Below are 20,444 nucleotides of genomic sequence, written 5' to 3' on the forward strand. Positions count from 1 at the left end.
GTATCTCTACAGGGTGGTTAGAACTTGGGCTTATCTAGTATCTTAACAAATAACAATAAATTTGCAGGGAAGTGATAAGACAAAGGAAAAGGGTTTTAGGCTTCCCAGGGTGGCAGACTATGGGAAGGTAAATACATGGGGAATACTAATGGCAGATAAGGGTTAATTTAGTAAGGTTTGTTTCTGCAGGTCCATCCTGATGCAATCTCATCTCAGGTGATAAGGTTGTTATCCCCTTCCTGGTATGGGATGGTGGGGACACCTTTACAAGAATTTATCTTCTGCTTTCAGGCAGATAGTGACAGGGCCAAGAGCATGTCCTGTTTCTGCTTTTAAAAAAATTACTTTCAGCTCAAAATAATTCTTATGCCAAAGTGGTGTATTTTTGAATGGCACACTCTGAACCCCTTCACGGTTCAGAAAAAAATAATAATACAAGAAAAAGTGACATAAAGTTACTGTGATAAAATGTTATTATTTGGGAAATATGGGTGAAGGGTATACTTTACATTCATCTTGGAACTTTTATATATGTCTGAAATTATTTTGAATGATCAACTCTAAACTGGGCTTAGGAGAGAACATTTTGTTTTCTCCAAAATTGCAGAACACCCTTTATCCTAGTGGTTTCCAAGTAGTAGGAAGGAAACTTTTCTTTTATAAAGGTAAGGCAAGTATTTCTGAGGTTGCCTTAAATGTATATAAAATAGCTAAAATATTTCAAAATTATCTTTTATCCAGAGAGTCTTGACATACCAGAAGAGCCAGTTAGAATGAAATGGACCAATAGGACGTATTTTCTAATGTATAGATTGCTGAATTCTTAAAGAAAGCTAATATATACTTTTCTTTTCTTTTCTTTTGGCTCCTTAAGAGTCAACTTGAAAATATATAATTTAAAATATTTTATTCCCACTGTTCATAAACTTGCAGAAGGATCCCAACCTTATTGAATGTGTTTTAGAAGAGGAAATGAACTTTTACTAAGAAATGAGAAATTCACCCTAGAAGGGATTTTTGGAATGATGCAAGTGATCAATCCTGGAACCCTGTTGAAGACTCCCTCCATCCCTATGGACTGGGAAGAGGTGTGGACACTGGATTTCTCATGTTCTACAGATAAATTTCCCTCAACATTGGTTTGTGGATGGTTCAAGCTTTAACTCTGAAAAATTTTATTTTTCCATAAGTTTACATTTATGTTAATCTTATGGTCTACATTCCATCATGAAACCACCCATTGTTATTGTAAGTACTCTGGGATTGCCTTGTGAATTATCACTTCAGAGGTAGTAGCCAGTTTCCAGTGGTTTTACTCTTCATTAGTGCAGGGTTGTAGATTACTGACTACTTTGGTACAGAATTAAGTTCACTTCATGAAGTTCTGCTTCTCAAACTCTGCCTTTGGTACTGGAACTTTGGTAAACCAGTAATCTAGGGGGTTTAAATAATTATGGTCACCCAGATTAGAGAAACGGTACTCTGAGAAAGGTTGGTTCTTTTCTTAGTAATAGTTGTCTTATGAATGACACGGACCGTGAAGTTGGACATTATCTGGGATCTGTTCTCACTCTACAGCAGCTGGGTAATCTTAGACAAGCTATCTGTGCTATGGGCGGATTCTGTATTTGAGAATCTAGTTACTTGCTAGTATCTATTTGTAACCCCCAAATCAGTGCTTATGGCACTTTTGTGGTCATTTGTGGATGAGCAGAGCAATGAAAACTTTGAGCCGCCTGATGGGCATGTTTCTAGGCCTATCTTCTTGTTTCATTTCTCATGCTGTAAACAAGTACTCTTTTTGTGGTCTATTTAATGCCACGTTTTTCACATTTTTGTGCTTTCTGTTGGTGATTTAGCTGTTTAACATGGCCCTGGGGTGGTACTGGTGTGCTGTCTAACGTTCCTAAGCACAAGAAGGCTGTATGTGCCTTATGGAGGAAATACGAGTGTTAGATGAGCTTCGTTGAGGCATGAGTCGCCGTGCTGTTGTCCATGGGTTCGAGGTTAATAAATCAATAATATGTATCAAAGAAAGTATCTTTAAATAGAAACACACATAAAATAAAGTTGCACATTGATTTGTTGACAATGATGTTGTGACATTACTCTCAGAGGGACCTAACTCCGTATTTTCCTTCAGGAGCAATCATTTAATGTTGGCAAATTCAGTGTTTGTGGTGACTTTATAGAACACAACTACTTCTAATAGTGAGAATGGATTGTATTCAATCCATTTCGAAGCTTTCTGACTCTCAGCTTCGAAAAGTAACATTGAGACATTATCAGTCATTATGCCAGGGCAACACATTTAAACAAGGGCTATGTCAAGCAAACTGGGTCATACGGCGGTCATCCTATCCTGGGTAAAATGGGTATTAAAATACCTCCTTTCAGTAGCATTCAGCAAATAATTGTCCATCCCCTATGGAGCCAGATACTATATTGGAAAATGGGTATCAGTGATAAACAAAACCAACATGTCCTCTTTCTGCATGGTGTTTATAGTGTATTGGAACAGGAAGACACAAAATGAATAAGCATACAAATAATCATATTGTCTGTCATTCAGAAAGTCACCAGGATAGCTAAATAGTAGAAAGGAGAGCTTTATTAGTAATATGGGTTTGCAAGCCAGGAAGAGGAAGTCTGTACATAGACTGAAGATGCTCTGTCTTGGAAGAGGAGAAGGACCACTTGGATTTTATGCCTCACAGGATTCACATTACACAAGAGTCATGCATATTCAACAGGTTTGGGGGAAAAGCTGTACATATTTATGAGAGGATCCAAGTGCATGCACAATGGGTAAACGTATATGCAACATACATCCCACGTTCACTTTGGGGGCACAGTTTTAAAATTAAAATGAGTTGGAAAAGGCTCTTTACATCCAAAGGTGAACTACAGGACACAAAGACAGTTTGTATGCATCCTCTATAAGCTGCTGAAACTGGCCTAAGGTCTGCAGTACCTTATCCAAAAAGAATGTTTGTGAGGCCCATCCTCTGTCCAATCAGAGTTGCAGTGGCCTGGGTTGTAAATCAGATTTAGAAGGAGTCTGGTATCTCCTATTGTTATGAAGTTTAGAGCCATAGGAATTTGGAAATTTGCTATGCCAGCTGGGTCCTGACACCTCAACACATAAAAAACTTTCTTTTCTTAACCTTAGAGTCCATCTTAGTTGATAAAGGGGTATCTATTTTGATGTCTCAGTTCACAAGTTATAGATTATGACCAGTTCTATGAAGGATAACAATAAGCTGTTTTTGACAAGAATAAGTATCGAACTGGGAAGTTGGAACGGTGAGGCATGGAAGGCCTCTTTGAAAAGATGAAATTTAAAGCAAGATGGGTAGATGAGCTTCATTCTACCAGCAGAAGAGCTTTCCAGGTGGAGAATGAGGCAGTCTAGAGCCCAACCCCTTCAAGGAAGACCTTAGTGGCTGAAAACTAATGAACAAGAAGAATGTGATGCAAGATAAAGTCCTGTTAAGAATTCTAGGAGCAATGGGGATCCACTGAAGGATTCTGAGCAGGGAAGTAATAAGATATTTTATAGTTCTCTGGAGTGTATGGAATTGGAAGTGGAAGGAAGAGCAAGTGAATGCAAAGGACCAGTTAGGAGGCTACTGTAGGGGTCCAAGCAAAAGTGATGGTGGCAGTAGAGGTGAAAGGAGAAGATAGGTTTGGAAGAGATACTCACAAGGTCAGATCTGTTGGTTTTGAATATGAATGTTTAAGATTAAAAAAAAAAATCAGGAATGATTTTCAGGTTGTTTGAACAGAGGTACCATTTTCTGAAAGGGGAAATGTTGAAGGAGAAGTAGATCATGGGGCACGGAGTCAAGAATATAGCAAATTAAAGTGCATTTACATAGAAGACCATCTGTAAATATTAGTTTTTTTTTTTTTTTTTCATTTATACCCTGGCAGTAGGAATTTTAAAAGACATTTGTTCCTTTCATCTCCCTCTTTTTCTGGAGGGAGATTTGTAGATTTGTGTTTTTCAGAGTCCAAATTTGGTAACCCCTCTTTCTATTTTCGTATCAGTTTTCTGGACATTCTTTTGCATGTATTAGGTGGAAAGTCGGTTAATACTCATCTCCTCAGTTCTGCCTCTCTCCACAAACTTCTGTGGTTTCCCTGGTGCAGGTTTCAGATCTGCTTCAGGATGCCAGGAAGAGAGAGAACGGGGAGCGTTATCTGCTCTAAATTAGTGTACAGGCCAGACAGTGCCCCAGCATTGACCTTCTGAGGCTATAGCTTTTCAGTTCACTCCCAAGCTCAGCTGCTGTCCCAGGGCAGAGTCTCCATCCCAGCATGCTGGGACTGTAGAAACTTCAGTGGCAGCCATGCCATCAGCTGGACCAACCTATCCATAGGGACTTCCGGATTTTGTTTCTGAACTTGGGTTGGACTTCTGACTCCTCCTCCCATCTTTGGGAATTGTCTTGGGAAGAAAACTTTTCCTCTTAGGGTTGCATGGTCTGAGGGATGGGGGCTGTGCATTAACTGTCAATAGACAGACTAAAAGGAGAAAAGACAAGGTTGATTTCCATATACTGAAGTACTCTTTGATGAGTGCTGCACAGACAGGTAAATTTATATACCAATTTAACAAATAAGAGTAGTGCAGAGCTTCACTGGGGAAGTATAGCAGGCCCTGTTGTGCTTTTTGATGCTTATGGCAACTGATTTTGTACTTCCTGGTGCCAAGGGGCAGGCTTCTCCCACATAGCAAACACCCTTTGAGGGGGTTCAATGGTGGCTGGATTTCCCGGAGGTTCTGGTTAAATTCAGAATACTTCTTTGGTGGGCTGTTCATCCCTTCAGACCCTAAATTTCCTTTCCTCTCAGAAGAATCCTGGCCCATCAGAGAGTCTAAATTGAATGCCAGGAGAAAAGGGCTCCTGGAAGTGTCTCCCATCCGCACGCAAGTATATCTACCTTCTCCCAGGTGACCTGCTCTGTCTACCAAAGAGCATTGAGAGGGGTAACCCTCCTCTGGTCACAAAAAGGTGGTATTCCCCATTCTACCATCGTTGGTGGTACTGGCGTATTCCATTTACATAACTGTGTGAGGCCACTGTGTTGACTCATCCCTGAACCCAGAAGATCTGCCTCAAGTGACTTTTCACTTTGGCTCCCCCGAGACATATGGCCTGGCAGCTTCACTTTCCTGAAACCAGGTAAGATATGCCACATCCTATGGATATAGAGATTTTTAACTACAGATGGTCCCTGACTTCAACTTAAGATTTTTGGGGGTTCAGTGGTGCAAAAGCAACAAGCATTCAGTAGAAACCGTACTTCAAATTTTGAATTTTGATATTTTTCTGAGCTAGCAATATGAGGTATAATACTCTCCAAAACTTGCAGTCAGCCATGAGATCACACAATTTTGCCCAACTGTAGGCTAATGTAAGTGTTCTGAGCTCCTTTAAAGTAGACTAGGCTAAGCTATAATGAATGTCCTGGAGGTTAGGTATATTAAATGCATTTTTCACTTACGATCTTTTCAACTTCACAGGATATAACTCCATTGAAAGTCAAGGAGCATTGGTAATGGATAATTAAGGGATGATGTGAGTTACCAGTTCACAGATTTCTTGCAATTTTTTAATCTCTGATAAATGAAAATGTTACACCCCAGTGGGTTTTTCTTGCCTGCTACACAGATAAAGCCAATACACTGAGATGGCAGTGTTGACATAGAGAATGAGTTTAGTTATCACAAGGCAGCCGAGCAGAAGGACGGGAGACATTTCTCAAATCTGCCTCTCTGAGAGCTTGGAGGCGAGCGTTTTTAAAGGACAATTCGGTGGTCAAGAAGCTAGGGAATGAGTGCTGCTGATTGGTTGTAGATGAACTCATAGGAGTGTGGAAAACTGTCTTCATGCGCTGAGTCAGGTTCTGGGTGGGGGTTACGGTACTAATTGAATCAGCTCCTTGAGATGAGTCAGGTCCCTGAGGTGGCAGTCAGTTCACCAGAATGCAACAAATCTGAAACATATGTCAAAGACCAATCTTAGGTTTTACAATCATGATGTTGTCTATAAAAACAATTAGAGAAGTTACAAATCTTTTAACTTCTGGCAACATGACTCCTGAGCAGTAAGCAAGCTAGGGAACAATAACTGGTTATCACTTACCTATGCAGGTCTTAGCAGAATTCAGGCCCCTCCCAGTTAGCCTTGTTTATGCCTAGGAATGAGGAAGGGCTGTTTGAAGCAAGTTGGACTCAGGTATGTCAGATTTCTTTCACTGTCATAGGTTTTTGCAAAGGTGGTTTAGAAAAATGTTTAAAAACAGTGGGCACTAGGTCAGGTCTGTGATCAAAGGTATAATTCTAAACCTCGCTAACTGAATTGGTTCATCGCTTCCTTCAAGGGCTGTAAGAATCAGTGGTTTTTTGTTTGTTTGTTTGTTTGTTCATTTCTTTAAAGTTTTTTTTGGCTGTAAGTTTATTCAATGCAAAATAACCCTCTCCAGTTTTACTGAGGTGGCTGACCATGTTCACAACCAAATCCTCCTCTAAACTGGAATTCAGTTGCTGATCCAGCCCCAGCCTCTGCTTTCTTGTTGACACCAGGAGGCACAGCACTATGTCTGCAGGTAACTCTGTTGGCTTCCCCTCTTGTGAGTCTTGCAGGTTGCTCAGTCTCCAGACCTTTAGGCCGAGGCCTGCCAGTCTCTGGACAGCTGCGGCATAGAGTGGCAGGCCCAGTCTCCAGGGGCAGATGAAGGTAATCACGGAGATACTGGATACCCTCATTGGTAAGGTACCAGTAGAAATGTCTCCAGGCAAGCTGTTCCTTCATGCAGCCTCGGGACTTGAGAGACTGCACGGCCTTCATGACCTGGAGGTTGGGCACATTCTTGTCTGCCAGCTCCCAGTGCTTACGCATGTGGACATCCTTCTTGGCCACCATGACTCCCTCCTTAAAAAGGAGTTCATAAATGGCAATCTGGTTCTTCTTAGGCATCAACATCTTGGTGGCTATAGGGTCCGGGACCGGGGCTCGAATCATACCTGACTCCATCTCGCTTCGAACCTCACGAATTAACTGCCCTTGCTATTCCTGGGCATAGACAAGGCTAACTATGGGAGGGGCCCGAATTCTGCTAAGACCTGCATAGGTGAGTGATGACCAGCTATTATTCCCTAGCTTGTTTACTGCTCAGGAGTCATGTTGCCAGAATCAGGTTTTTGGTTAGGAATCATTTAATATTTGTTTACTAGATTATAAAAACAGAAATATTTTCTTTTTCTTTTTTCAGTTACCAAGTGTTTAGCAAGGGAAATGTAACCTGCTACAGTATGATTATGCCTTCTCTTGAGCGCTGCATTGCTTCTAGGGAGAAGAAATATTAGAATAATCAGGAAGATGGAAACAGAGCAACAAGATTACTTTGTGCAGTTAAGAGATTTTTTCTTTCTTTCTTTTTTTCTTTTTTTATTTTGAAAGAGTCTTGCTCTGTCACCCAGGCTGGAGTGGAGTGGTATGATCTAAGCTCACTGCAACCTCCACCTCCCGGGTTCAAGCAATTCTCCGCCTCAGCTTCCCAAGTAGCCGGGATTACAGGCATGCACCAGCACGCCTGGCTAATTTTTGTATTTTTAGTAGAGATGAGGTTTCACCACCTTGGCTACACCGGTCTTGAATTCCTGACCTCATGATCCACCCACCTTGGCCTCCCAAAGTACTGAGATTACAGGCGTGAGCCACTGCACCCAGCCAAGATTTTTATTTATTTATTTATTTATTTATTTATTTATTTATTTATTTATTTATTTATTTTGAGATGGAGTCTTGCTCTGTCCCCCATGCTGGAGTGCAGTGGTGCAATCTTGGCTCACTGCAATCTCCGCCTCCCGGGTTCAAGTGATTCTCCTGCCTCAGCTTCCTGAGTAGATGGGACTACAAGTGCGTGCCACCATACCTGGATAATTTTTTGTATTTTTAGTTCAGATGGAATTTCGCTGTATTAGCCAGGATGGTCTTGATCTCTTGACCTCATGATCCACCCGCCTCGGCCTCCCAAAGTGCTGGGATTACAGGCATGAGCCACCGCGCCGGTGCCAAGGGATTTTTTTAAACAACTAACTAATGTTCTTTTTTATCTGGCAAGCAGTAATGATGCATTGGATATAGCATATATAGGTTTCAGCAAGATTTCAAAAAAATCATTAGTTCTCGGACAACATGGAGAAATGAGAGCTGGATACTAATATAGTTACACACGATGGTTGCATAACAACAGCAAAGCCTCAGCCTCCCCTCTCCTTCTTTCCCTGTGGGTACTTAGGTGACCCTGAGCTAGGACTCATTGGCATACTGGTGTTAGGACCCGCATTCATTCCGATGGATCATTGTGCATCCTGTATTGTTGTTAAATATTTTAAATATGCTCTCAGGGTATAATAAACTAGAGCTCTTGGGAAAACCAGACGGAAGCTGGGTCATGGCCACGTTAGCTCTTTGGGAACTTCATGCATCGTGCCCACACCCTACCTCTAGTTAAAATGAGAAACAACAATAAAACAAGTAAGAAAATCCAACACTGTACTTTTCCCCATAATGATGACTTCAGTACATCTTTAGAAATATGAAGTAACAAATTATGTTTTATTTTCTCATTGATTGGGTGCTCCTGCTTTGCTGGTGCCTTCAACATGAGACTTTGGTGAGCTCAGAGTAGGCCTCCCGGAGGCAGCAGGGGAAGGAGAGAACTGAGAATTAAGGATTGGTTCTGTTTAGATTTTGAGCTTCCATTGGTAGTTGTGTTGGCTTAAAGTGAGTGCAAATTGTTTGCACAGCCATTAAACGTTTATAATAATGTATTGAGTTGTTTAAAATAAAAGCACTGCTAAAATTAAAAAATTAAAATAGCACCATAAACAAATAAGTCTTGGATTTTTTTTTTATTTTTTGAGATGGAGTCTCCCTCTATCATCCAGCCTGGAGTGCAGTGGGATGATCTTGGCTCACCGCAACCCCCACCTCCTGGGTTCGAGCTATTCTCCTGCCTCAGCCTCCTGAATAGCTGGGATTACAGGCATGTGTCACCACACCCAGCTAATTTTTTAAAAATTATTTTTCGTAGAGACGGGGTTTCAACATGTTGGCCAGGCTGCTCTCAAACTCCCGACCTCAGGTGATCTGCCGCCGTCAAGCTCCCGAAGTGCTGGGATTACAGGCATGAGCCACCGTGCCCGGCTACCTTGTAATTCTTTTAATGAAAAAATAAAGCAAAATACTTAACAGAGAGGGATTTGCTACAAAAGTGTAAATTGATTAAACTACCACTTTTGCTTGTTGGATTGGTGAAATGATTTGTTTTTCACTTTAGGGTAAGTGTGCCTTTCCCAGAACCGACCTCTGCTAGCGCCGTCTTCAGTGTTACACCTGATTCCATCTCCTGCTGCATCATGAAATGCTGACTCTCAAGGCAGACAGTGGACAGGATTTCAGACAGAACCATTTACCTGTCTGTGTGATGTTTCCCTATAGGTGACACAGCACGGGTGCCACTTCTGTACTAGCTGTGGACGTCTGGCTCTTCCTTTAGTAGCCTTAGGATACAGGGCTGGTTCTGGCTTCATTTACCATCATTAAGAGCCTGTTTGACTGGAAGAGATGTTATCTCATGATAATTGTTCCCTTCTGCTCCTTGCCAGGTTAGAAAAATAGATAATGATGAAAAAGTGTGCTGAGAAGCACCAATTGCCAGATCCCCTAATGTGTGAGGGATTAATCTAGAAATATGGTGGAAATTTTCCTTTAAATATGTAAACTACACTGAAGGGACTGGCAGAAAGTAGGGTGACAGTTGTTTATGAAATTATTGCATTTTTATTAGTTTGAAATACACTTGCATATGTTTCTGTTAGCCCTGGGGAAGAGAGAAAATTTTATTAATGTAATTCAAACTTATAAACAGCACTCATGGTTAAATTGCTATAACTTTAAAAATGAGATGTGTAAGTTAGGAGGGATAACAATGTAAATTCCTGGAAAATTTTATTTTGACCTGCTTGAAAATAATAATGATCATTTATTGAACATGTATTATGTACCAGGGACTCATTGCAATCATTTAATCATCATAGCAACCCTATGAGTTATAGCATTATCATTCCCATTTTACAAATGGGGAAACTGAGGCCTGTCAAGCTTAACCGACTTACCCAGAATCACCCCCCGGCTGTTTAGTGATAGATCCAGGGTTCCATCCCAGGCCCTCTGACTTCAGAGGTTATGGTCTTCATTCTTCATATTTTAAATGCCTCAGTCACTTAACTTTTTTGGGTTAGTTTCCTTATTTTTAAAACGTGGGGGCAAGACTAGATTCTTTATAACAAATTAGAGTTTTGGAACTGTGCTATCTTTTTTTAACTGAAACTGAGCAGAGGCGATGTTCATCACATACTCACTGCAAAAGGTCAAGAGAATGACTAAAGGGTAATTACCAGCAGTATTTGTAGCAATTTAAGTCATTTCAGGATTTTACCTTTGACAGTTATTAGTTATTAGTTTTAGTAACAGGGCACTGAGAGAAGGTATTTCTTAGTCTACATCTCAGTTGCTTCCTGATTTCTCTCTGAACCAACCTCCTCCAACCCCATCATCTCCCAGGAGCTGCTAAATAATCACACTGCAAGGAAGGGCAATCAGCTGCTCTTCGCAACTCATGGAGAGAGTGACTACTAAATGCAGGGGATGAGTGAGAAGAGGAAATTCAGGCAACGAATAAGAAACAGTTCACTAATTAGGAGAACCAGGAGAGACTGCTGTTATCCTGTGCTATTCAATCTGGAAGTTACTAAACTCTACCTTAATAGAAAATGTGCACCTGACTTCTTTAGGAAAGAAAAGAAGCGTTCATTAGCAGATTGTAGATTCCTCTGCATTGCTTGGAGTTTCCAAAGACATAGCCAATTGAAATATATTTTCATATTTGTTACTGAAGGAACCCCCCCGTTTTGTTACCGTGCTTAAGTTTGGTGTTTCACATAAGTAAGTTTTCCAAATAAATGAAAGCTAAAACTAAATGTTTCATAATAGATTATAATGAAATGTTAAACCTTTATTAAGTATACGATATAAGCAAATGATGCATTAGAGCATCTATGTATTGTTTAGTGAAGAATTATAAGATGAATATCCATGTACCCATCATGCAGCCTAAGAAATATAATGCTAGCAGTACTTTTCAAGCCTGGATCCCATTCTCTTCCCTAACTCAAGTAAAGATTGTCCTGAATATTTTATTAGTAATTTCTTTGTTTTATTTTGGGATTACATAAACATTAATAATATGTTTTTTGCAACTTTATAAAAGTGGAATGATTCTCTCTGAGTTTTTCAGTGGCTTGTTCAATATTAACATTATGTTTCCGAGATTCAACTATGAGAGCGTAGTTCACCCATGTAGATGTAGTTCATTTTTATTCTTCAGAGTATATTCCATTTTATGAATATGGGACAGTTAACTTTTCTCAGGAGAGATAGACATTTATTTGAGTTGTTTCCATTTTCTCGCTATTAGGAGGATATTGTGAATATTTTTGTCCATCTCTCTTAGTGTAGATGAGCAAGAGTTTTTCCAGGATGTATACCCAGGAGAGGAGATGCTGTGTTGAAGACTACACACACCTAAAGTTTTACTGGGCAATGCCAACTTGTTTCCAAAGTAGCTGTGCCAACTTTAATTCTCACCAGGAGTACATGAAAGTTCCTGTTGCTCCACATACTTGCCAAAACTTGGGGGCTGTCAGATTATATACATTTTCTAGCCTTTTGGGTGTAAAATGGTGTCAGCATGGGGGTCTCTGCATTCCTCTGATTACTAATGAGGTTGAACATCTTTTTATAGGTTTATTGACCTTCTTGTTTTTTCATTAAATGCCTGGATATGCCTTTTGGGTTGCTTGTCCTTTTCATATTGATTCATTGGAGTTCTTTATATATTTTGTGTACTAAATCTTTGTTCATTATAGATGTTACTGTAGAGGCAGGAAGGTGGTGATCCCTTTTCTCCCCACCATAAGAGTTACAGCCCACACCTTTATAACAAAATATAGATCAACAAGAGAAAAACATAACAAACTCATTAATGTACTTAAACACTGGAGCCATGCAAAACATATGAAAACTCAAGAAAGGACCAGATGGTTGATGCTTAAATATCCTTTTCACTGGGGAGAAGGAGGTGGAGAGCCATAAATGAATGGGCCCAAAAAACCACACCAGTGATTTGTAAATGATTCTCTTTGGACTCTGAATGGGACCTAAGGACAAATAGTAGCTGCAGACAAGTTACAGGAAGGTAAGGGCAGAGCTGCATTGTGAACAAAGGTCTTATTATGCAGATAACAGTCTTCCAGGTCTTCCCTTGGAATTGCCCTCAGGAGAGCAGAGGTGGAGGCTGACTGGGCATGGTGTCCTGAGCATAGAGACTTCTAGTCTCTTCTCTGGTGGTTAAGGTTTCCTGGTTATTTAATGAGATTCCTAGGGAAGGGGTTTTGAGGCAATTGCATTTCTTTTAGAAGTTTTCTCAATCAGATAAGGGAATTTACAGAGAGAGCCAGTCCTGGTGCTTTGAATAGTAAGGAGGATCAGAGGGAGTAGGGGGAGGTCAGATGGAGACCTTCAGGCTGCTTCATTAGTTCAGCATGTCAAGGCACCATATTTCAGGGCATTTTCTGAGCCCCAATATTGAAGATATCTTCTTTCAATATGTGGTTTCTATTTTTTTCTTATTAAAATTTTTTTTGATTTTTTTTCTTATCAAACATTTTAATAAGCAGGTATTCTTAATTATATTGTAGATGAATTGGTCAGTCTCTTTTTTTTATGTTTTGGGCTATATACAGCTTGCTTAAGAAATCCTTCTTACCTGTTGGTTATTAGGTTATTCTTGTATCCTAAGATTTTCTGAGATGTCTGTTTTTCTTTTTCATTCAAATAGTTAATCTCTGGAATTGTTTTGTTTAATGTACATTGTAAAGTAGAGGCTGATTTTATTTTGCCCCCACATTGTCCCAATGCCACTTATTAAATACAGGTTGAGTATCACTCATCTGAAAATCCAAAATCTGAAATGCTTCAAGATGCAAAGCTTTTTGAGTGCTGACATGACACTCAAAGAAAATGCTCATGGAAGCATTTTAAATTTCAGATTTTGGATTAGGGATGTTCAGCCAGCAGGTATAATGCAAATACTACAAAACCTGAAAGAATCTGAAATCTGAAACACTTCTGGTCGCAAGTATTTCAGATAAGGGATTTTCATCCCTCCCGTCTCCACCAGCCACTGGTCTGCGCTGTCACTTTTGGCACATATCAAGCTTCTATATGGGTGAAAGTCCTTCTCCAGACTATAAATGTTACATAACCTTGTTGACATCTTTATAATATTGGGCTCTCTTAATCTTAAACTTTGTATGTTTATCCATTTATTTTGGTGTTCTTTAATATTTTTCAATAACTTTTATTGCTTTATACAGAAATGTCTTGTAAAATTTTGTTTCATATATTCCTAAGTGTTGCAGCGGCCAAGAGGGAAAGCTTCTCCCCTTCATCTGCTGAAGGCTTGCTGAAAATATACTGACAAAAGGCCAATGAAAAGGAGAGAAAGGCATACAATGTATTTAATGTGCACAATGCAGGAAATCACATGAGAAAGATTTACCAATTGCCCAGTGTAGTCCAGATGCTTGTATACCCTTCCATTTATGGGAGAGAGGAGATAGAGAATGGGCAAGTAAGTAATAAGTTCCCCTGAGCTCTGAGGGGGGTGTCAGGAAGGTGAGGGATGGAACTTCACTGTGAGCACAGGTCGTCTTATGCAGATAAAGCCTCCCAGGTAATCTATGAGAGCTGCCCTTAGGAGAATAGATGAAAAGCCTGTCCGGATGTGGTGATGACTTACAGTCTCTTCTCTTCTTTTCCTGGGTGGTTGATCTTTTTGGGCTATTTGATGAGATTCCTAAGGAGTGGGGTCTTAAGAAATTCCAAAGAGAGTCCCTCCCGGTGCTTTGGGAAAGAAGATCAGAGACAGGGAGGTGGAAGCAGGTCAGAGAGAAACCTTGGTTCTGAGGCTTATTTCTGAGGCTTTTCACTTTTCAAAGCACTTAGCATGCCAACGCTCTGTATTGTGAAGAATCATTTTCTGCACTCCAACACTATCTTCTTGTTTTTTTATTATCATGAAATGTATATTTAAGAAATAGTTCTTTCTGATGCTTTGTTCCTCGTGTATAGAAATGCTAGTCACTTTAATATATTGATTTATACTCAGAAACCTTGATAAAGCCTTATTAATCCTAATAGTTTCTGATAGACAACGATATTATCTGAATAATGAAAAATTTGCCACTCCCATTCTTAAAATGTTTAGAATGAGATCTCCAGTACAATATCGAGTAGAGGTAGTGATATTTGACTTCCTCTCCTTGTTTTTGGTTTTAAAGGAAAAGCTTGATGGCTCACAGTTGGGCATGATGATTGCTATAGAGTTTCTGTAGACATCCTTTAGGAAGGAAGCTTTCTGCCATTCCTAATTTGCCTACTTTCCTAAGATGCTTTAAAAAATTATGATTGACTTGTGTATTGGTCCTGTTTGGCGGTAGCAGAAAGGAGTTACATTTATTATCCATGATTTTTTTTTTTTTTTTTTTGAGACGGAGTCTTGCTCTGTCGCCCAGGCTGGAGTGCAGTGGCCGGATCTCAGCTCACTGCAAGCTCCGCCTCCCGGGTTTACGCCATTCTCCTGCCTCAGCCTCCCGAGTAGCTGGGACTACAGGCGCCCGCCACCTCGCCCAGCTAGTTTTTTGTACTTTTGGTAGAGACGGGGTTTCACTGTGTTAGCCAGGATGGTCTCGATCTCCTGACCTCGTGATCCGCCCGCCTCGGCCTCCCAAAGTGCTGGGATTACAGGCTTGAGCCACCGCGCCCGGCCCATGATTGTTTTTGATGTCTGCAGTGGAAATTAGTGGGGAGGGAAAGATAGGAGGAGGTAATACATGCTTGCTATATACTTATTTTCTGATTGCTTTATATGCTATAAAATAATTTCATACAAATTACCTCATTTGGGTTATTGTTTCCAGTGTCTTTTGTTTGCTTGCTTGTTTGTTTCTGGTAGGGACCTAGAGCATTCTGATTCCATAACTGTGGCCCACCAGTTTTTCCTGCTACACATTGGTGATATTCAATTTGCACTATGCTTAACTAACCTATTCTTTCTTCCTTGGTCTTCTCTAGTCTTCCATGTCACAAACGTAGCGAGTTGCACCTGTAGCCTGTTATTTTTCACTGTACTCCTGAAGAATTTTCTTAAAGTGTCTAAGAAATCAGTGGTGTCCTTCCAATCTGATCCTTTTCTTCCTTCATTCAATTATTCACTCGCCAGATATTCATTGATAGCATACTATGTGACCACAGGTAAAATGGTGAAGAAAACATCCTTGCCCTCATAGAGTTGACTCTCCAGAGTGGAAACAGACAATAAACACATAGGCCACTGTGTAGCATTGCAAGGTAGTGATGCGGTGAGTGAAGGAGTGAGTGGGAGAGAGAAAGAGAGGGAGGGATGACTGGGAATGTGTGTGTGCCCATTTTACTGGCATTAGGTTACCTAGGAAAGGCTGCCCTGAGGAGATGACCTCTGGTCTGAGCCCCAAATACAGTGAGCAAGTCAGCTGCGGGAAGTTCAGGAACAGCAGATGAATGACAGTGTGGTGAGTCTGGGGAGCTTGAAGGAGTCAGGTGTGGTCACAAGAGAGCAAGCCAGGAGAAACTGGTAGGTGACAGAGAAAGAGACAGAGGCCAGGAAATGCTGGACTTGCAAGATCCTCATTAGAGAGATTTTGCTTTTATTGATGTGATGAAACTGTGTAAGTATATTTTAGAGGCACGTAATATTTTTGTTTACTTTCTCAAAGAATTCATCAGTCTGTTATCTGATTTCTGGGAATAAGAATGCATCCTGGTCTTCACTCTTGTCTCAGAATCTCCAAACTCAGTGATTGATGGGAACAAGCTTGTTGTTAATATTCTTGAAATGAATACAGAATCTCTCTTTCTCCCTTAGAGGAGTTTGGAGAATGCTATTGCTGAAGTTGGCCTGGCTCACTGCACCACGTTGGGAGGTGATGATACCAGGGGGAGATTACAGAGGAATAAGCCAGCATTGAGTTTCCTCTGTGGTAGAGGGTCATTATGTGAGGACGGGAGATTCTCAGTCTGACTTCCTTCTCCAGGTAGAAACATCTAACTTAACCAAGTATAAATGATTCATGTGTGACTCCAGAACTTGGTCTTGCTTGTGCTCCTGTTCTAAACTCTAGGTGTTGGGAGATTGGAATGATCTCATTTTGAACTGGATCTTAACTTCTTTGCTTCAATCCCCTGTTGATAAAATGATATTATAGGGCAATATTTGCTGACCTTCCTCACAGAGACCCTATGTGTGATGAAGTGATTTAGATATTGAAAGGGTGGTTTGTTTTCTTAATATATGAGAAATAGTTAATGCTACAGTCTGATATAAAATGATTATTAATAATAATTTTTATTTTTATTGTATGTAATGTAATTTAACTCTGAAGAAAAAAAATGCTGGATATTCTTTTGAGACCACTGAAAGGATATGGCGATAGTTTCTTCCTTTGTCTTGTAGAAGAATACATGCTATAGAAATCAAGGAGTAAAAATCAGGGCATTCTTTCTGAATTTTCTTTCTCATCTTTTAGCCCCTTTGAATATGATGTGCTTTTAGAAACAACTTAGAATTTAGAAACAACTTCTAGGTCATTTTAATAAACTTGGGAACCTTGTTGGTGGAGAGGTCCCTGTAAGTGGTAAATGGAAGTGAAATCTCATCTTGGGCATTCATCTATCAGATATTTTCTTATCAATGTAGTGGCTGTATTCTCCAGTAGGTTCTACAATTCATATTAGCCATTTTACATTTTCATACCTGTGAAGCTTAAAAACACTGCACACATTTGATACTATGACAATACAGGAGGGAGAAAGGTGCTTATGATAATACTTTATTATGTCTCTGCCTTGAAAAAGTAAGTAGTGAGCTGGAAAAATTGTTTAAGTGACTGAGAGAAAGGAACCTACTATTCAGGAAAGAAGAATTTTCAGGTTGTCTGCATTGATTCATGCATTGGTTAGTTCTTCAACTCCCCACTTTACCTCAGAAGCCACATTTTTTCCTGTGTTGTTTTCACCCTGGGTTTGAGCTGCTATGATGGCTGAAATCAAAGTTTTGGTCATAAGAAAGAATGACTGAGATGAGTAGTTGGTGTTTGAGAGCTGGTGCTTCACCCATGCTGGGTAGAAGGCTTCTTTTCTGCTTTTTCCAGCGGGAGAGCTTCCTCAGGTCCACTGTTGAGCAGGTGTTCTGCTGCCCGTTCTGTCCTGCGGTGACTTTGGTGTTGGTCCACACCAACCAGAGGGAGCTTGGGTACAGAGTTGACTCTGTGGAGCTCGGAAGCTCCTGGGTCTACTCTTATCTTGGCCATCCTTCAGTAGGATCCCCTGCAGCCAGCTGGGGAATTGATCAGTGCTCAGCAAAACAACCTCTTTTATTTTCCGGTGTCCTTTTGAAAGACCCTTCACTCTGAAGTTTCACAGCCTTTGATTACTGCAAGAATTTAGGATCACATCATAGAATTTAAAACACAAAGTGGAAAGGTGGCCTGGTGTTAGAAGTTATTTCCGTAAGAGGGGACGGCTGTGTTTTCCATTTGGTGGGAATGGACAGGAAAACTACCGTTGTGTTCCCATTCTCGGCAGGCTCAGGTGGAAACATGTCGGGGTGAGGAACTTTCTGTTTGATAAAAACTAAAAAGCCCACTCACATTTCTAACCTTTCAAGTTATGACAGTCATTCAGAACTGTCAAATATAATGGCATTTTGGACATCATCCAGGAATTGTTAACAGCTACCAAGTGCCTTGACACAAAGAGTTTATGAAAACATTGAGCTTTGTTAAGAAGATGCTTCTGACCCACCTTCAATAGGATTCACTTTTTGTGTTATCTTTCTATCAATGGTGATAGAAAAGCCAATATCCTTAGCTGTCTGGTGCCTGAAAAACAGGATGTGTCCACAAAACACTTGAGTTTGCTCTCCTTCCTTAAGCAAAATTTGCCAAATTTTAAGATGGTGAATTGAGAAGAAGAGGAAATTTGGTTTTGAGTTGAATTTTCCCTATCTTAATTACAGAAGGTAAATATTCTGGAAAAAAAAAAAAAATTAAGCCAGAATTAAAGCATTAAAGCATGCCTTCTAGAACCTACAAGTTATTTTCCTATGTGTTAAAGGTTTTGAAAACAAGTGAAGAAGTCTCTTTCTCCCATTGGATGAACATTTAGGTATTTAGGTGAAAGCAAAAATGATCAAGTGTGAATAAAACTCTTCAGGAGATCTCTAGTTTAAGAAGAAATATGTTTCAATATTCTTGCTTGTTGTCTGAAACTGGGAACAATTTTAGTCATAGATTTAACATCATATTTGGCAGAATACATATTTGGCAGAATACACTCAACCATGGGAGGATCCCCTGTGTCTCTCTGGAGTCTCATTTTATATTAATAAAGGCATAGATGAAAACTGCTTAGAGTCTTTGGTTCTGAGGGAAACCCTGATTGAGGATTGAAGTTTGGCCTGCTGAGAACATGTCAGCCTTTGCCCCTATATTGGCCCAGGGATGGGGTATGGTGGGGGGGTATTGTCTGACTTCTTTGGGGAGAGGACTCCTTTATATCAGAGAGGCCTAAGGCCTTGGTAGAGTGTTAGTCAGAATTGAATGGAGAGAGGGATTCCGGAGGGATTTGCATTAGTCAAATGAAGAAGCATGGGTGAGAGTGGGTGGTGGTGGCTGTGGGGACGCAGAGTCCTTCTAGGCCTAGGGTGTGATTTTCTACTGAACTCTTCCCTGGCTTCTTTGGTTTTCTAGTCAGTTGGTTTAATTTCTGTCCCCTGATTCCTAAGCCCTGGAGGTGTCTTCCTTCTCTTTCAACTCCTACCAATGTTTAGATCTTATGGTCACGTGATTTCTGAGAATTTAACTTCATAGCTCATCCTCTTGTCTTCTGACTCAAAGGCAAGCACATTCAAGATTTATTTTCCCCTTTCCAGCAAAAAATGAAAGGGGAGAAGTGAAAGGAGGTAGGTGTGCTTTAGAGTGATTTCAAGTAACTGGGGGTAGAAAGGAAAAATGGAGGGGAAGAGAGACTGCATTTCATGGTAGGAGCTTGGCATGTTTGGGCAACTGAGAGAGGGCTGGAGCCACTGACGTGGGATGGGGATAGGAGAGAGGAATGGGGTGAGGGAGAGAGAGATGGATGGATGCCCAGGATGAGGTCAGGACAGGTGGGCCCTGGTTAGATCACACAGGCCTTTGTGGGCCATGTTAAAGACTTTGGATTTGAGCTTGAGAGCAGTGGGGAGCCATTGAAGGGATTTAAACAGAGGAGGTGTTTGAAAGTCTTTGTGATTTCGACTTTGGAGGCTATGTGGAGAATAGATCTAAGGGCTCTTGCAAGAGCCCAGGTGGGAAATGTTGGTTTGCCCTAGGGAATGTTTGTGAGGGTTGAGTTGGTGGTAGCTGGGACATGGAGGGGAGGGAGAAGGAGTTTGAAGAAGGACTCCTTGGTCTGGCACAAGCACCTGAAGTTGTCAGAGGGCCCTGAAGTCCTCAGAGGAGGCTAGTTCATGCTGTGTCAACAGCAGCTTCAACATTTCAGGCCACGGCAACGGAGTTTGCAGTCTTGCAAAATCTGCTATAAGTCCAAGTGACCCTCCAGAGCAGCTGTCCTCAAACTCAGTGGTCTAATCTGCTTTCCATATCAGTTCAGGTTCTACCAAATTCACTGTGGCAAGGGAAGAGAGAACCTGGCTCTCCAGTGCCTCTGTCACTTCCACTCACATGTCTTTAGCCACAAGAGTCATGTATATGGCTGTGGCCTTATCCTGCAAGAGGGCTAGAAGTGCAGTTCCCTAGAGTGCTTTGAAGAGGGAAAGCAGGAAATCTGGTGTAAAGGTGTACCACAAAGCCATTTTCTAATGTGAGGAATCTGAAGGAAAAATAGCTTCTGGAGGAAAGAGTTCAGTTTTTGATATGTTAAATTTGAGATGCTTGTGAGATACCCAAGTAGCTATGTCAAGTAGGCAGTTGGCTATTTGAGGGAGGGAGAGAGGGAGGAAGGAAGGAAGGAAGGAAGGAAGGAAGGAAGGAAGGAAGGAAGGAAGGAAGGAAGGAAAGTAGGTAGGTTGGTTGGCTTGGGTTCAGGATATACATTTAAAATGTATCTATGGGCCGGGCGCGGTGGCTCAAGCCTGTAATCCCAGCACTTTGGGAGGCCGAGACGGGCGGATCACGAGGTCAGGAGATCGAGACCATCCTGGCTAAC

At 40.9% G+C, this 20,444-nt stretch overlaps 1 protein-coding gene and 1 pseudogene across 1 annotated transcript in view; one reads left to right on the plus strand and one right to left on the minus strand.

The window, feature by feature from the left end:
- ELMO1 (engulfment and cell motility 1) overlaps window positions 1-20,444 on the plus strand; it is a 588,614-nt gene that overhangs the window by 69,473 nt on the left and 498,697 nt on the right. The gene's annotated exons all lie outside the window — the stretch shown is intronic.
- On the minus strand, window positions 6,498-7,057 carry LOC108520690 (40S ribosomal protein S10 pseudogene; annotated as a pseudogene).

The sequence above is a fragment of the Rhinopithecus bieti genome, unplaced genomic scaffold (genome assembly GCF_001698545.2).
Source record: "Rhinopithecus bieti isolate Rb0 unplaced genomic scaffold, ASM169854v2 scaffold_51732, whole genome shotgun sequence".
In the NCBI taxonomy this organism is placed as follows: domain Eukaryota; kingdom Metazoa; phylum Chordata; class Mammalia; order Primates; family Cercopithecidae; genus Rhinopithecus; species Rhinopithecus bieti.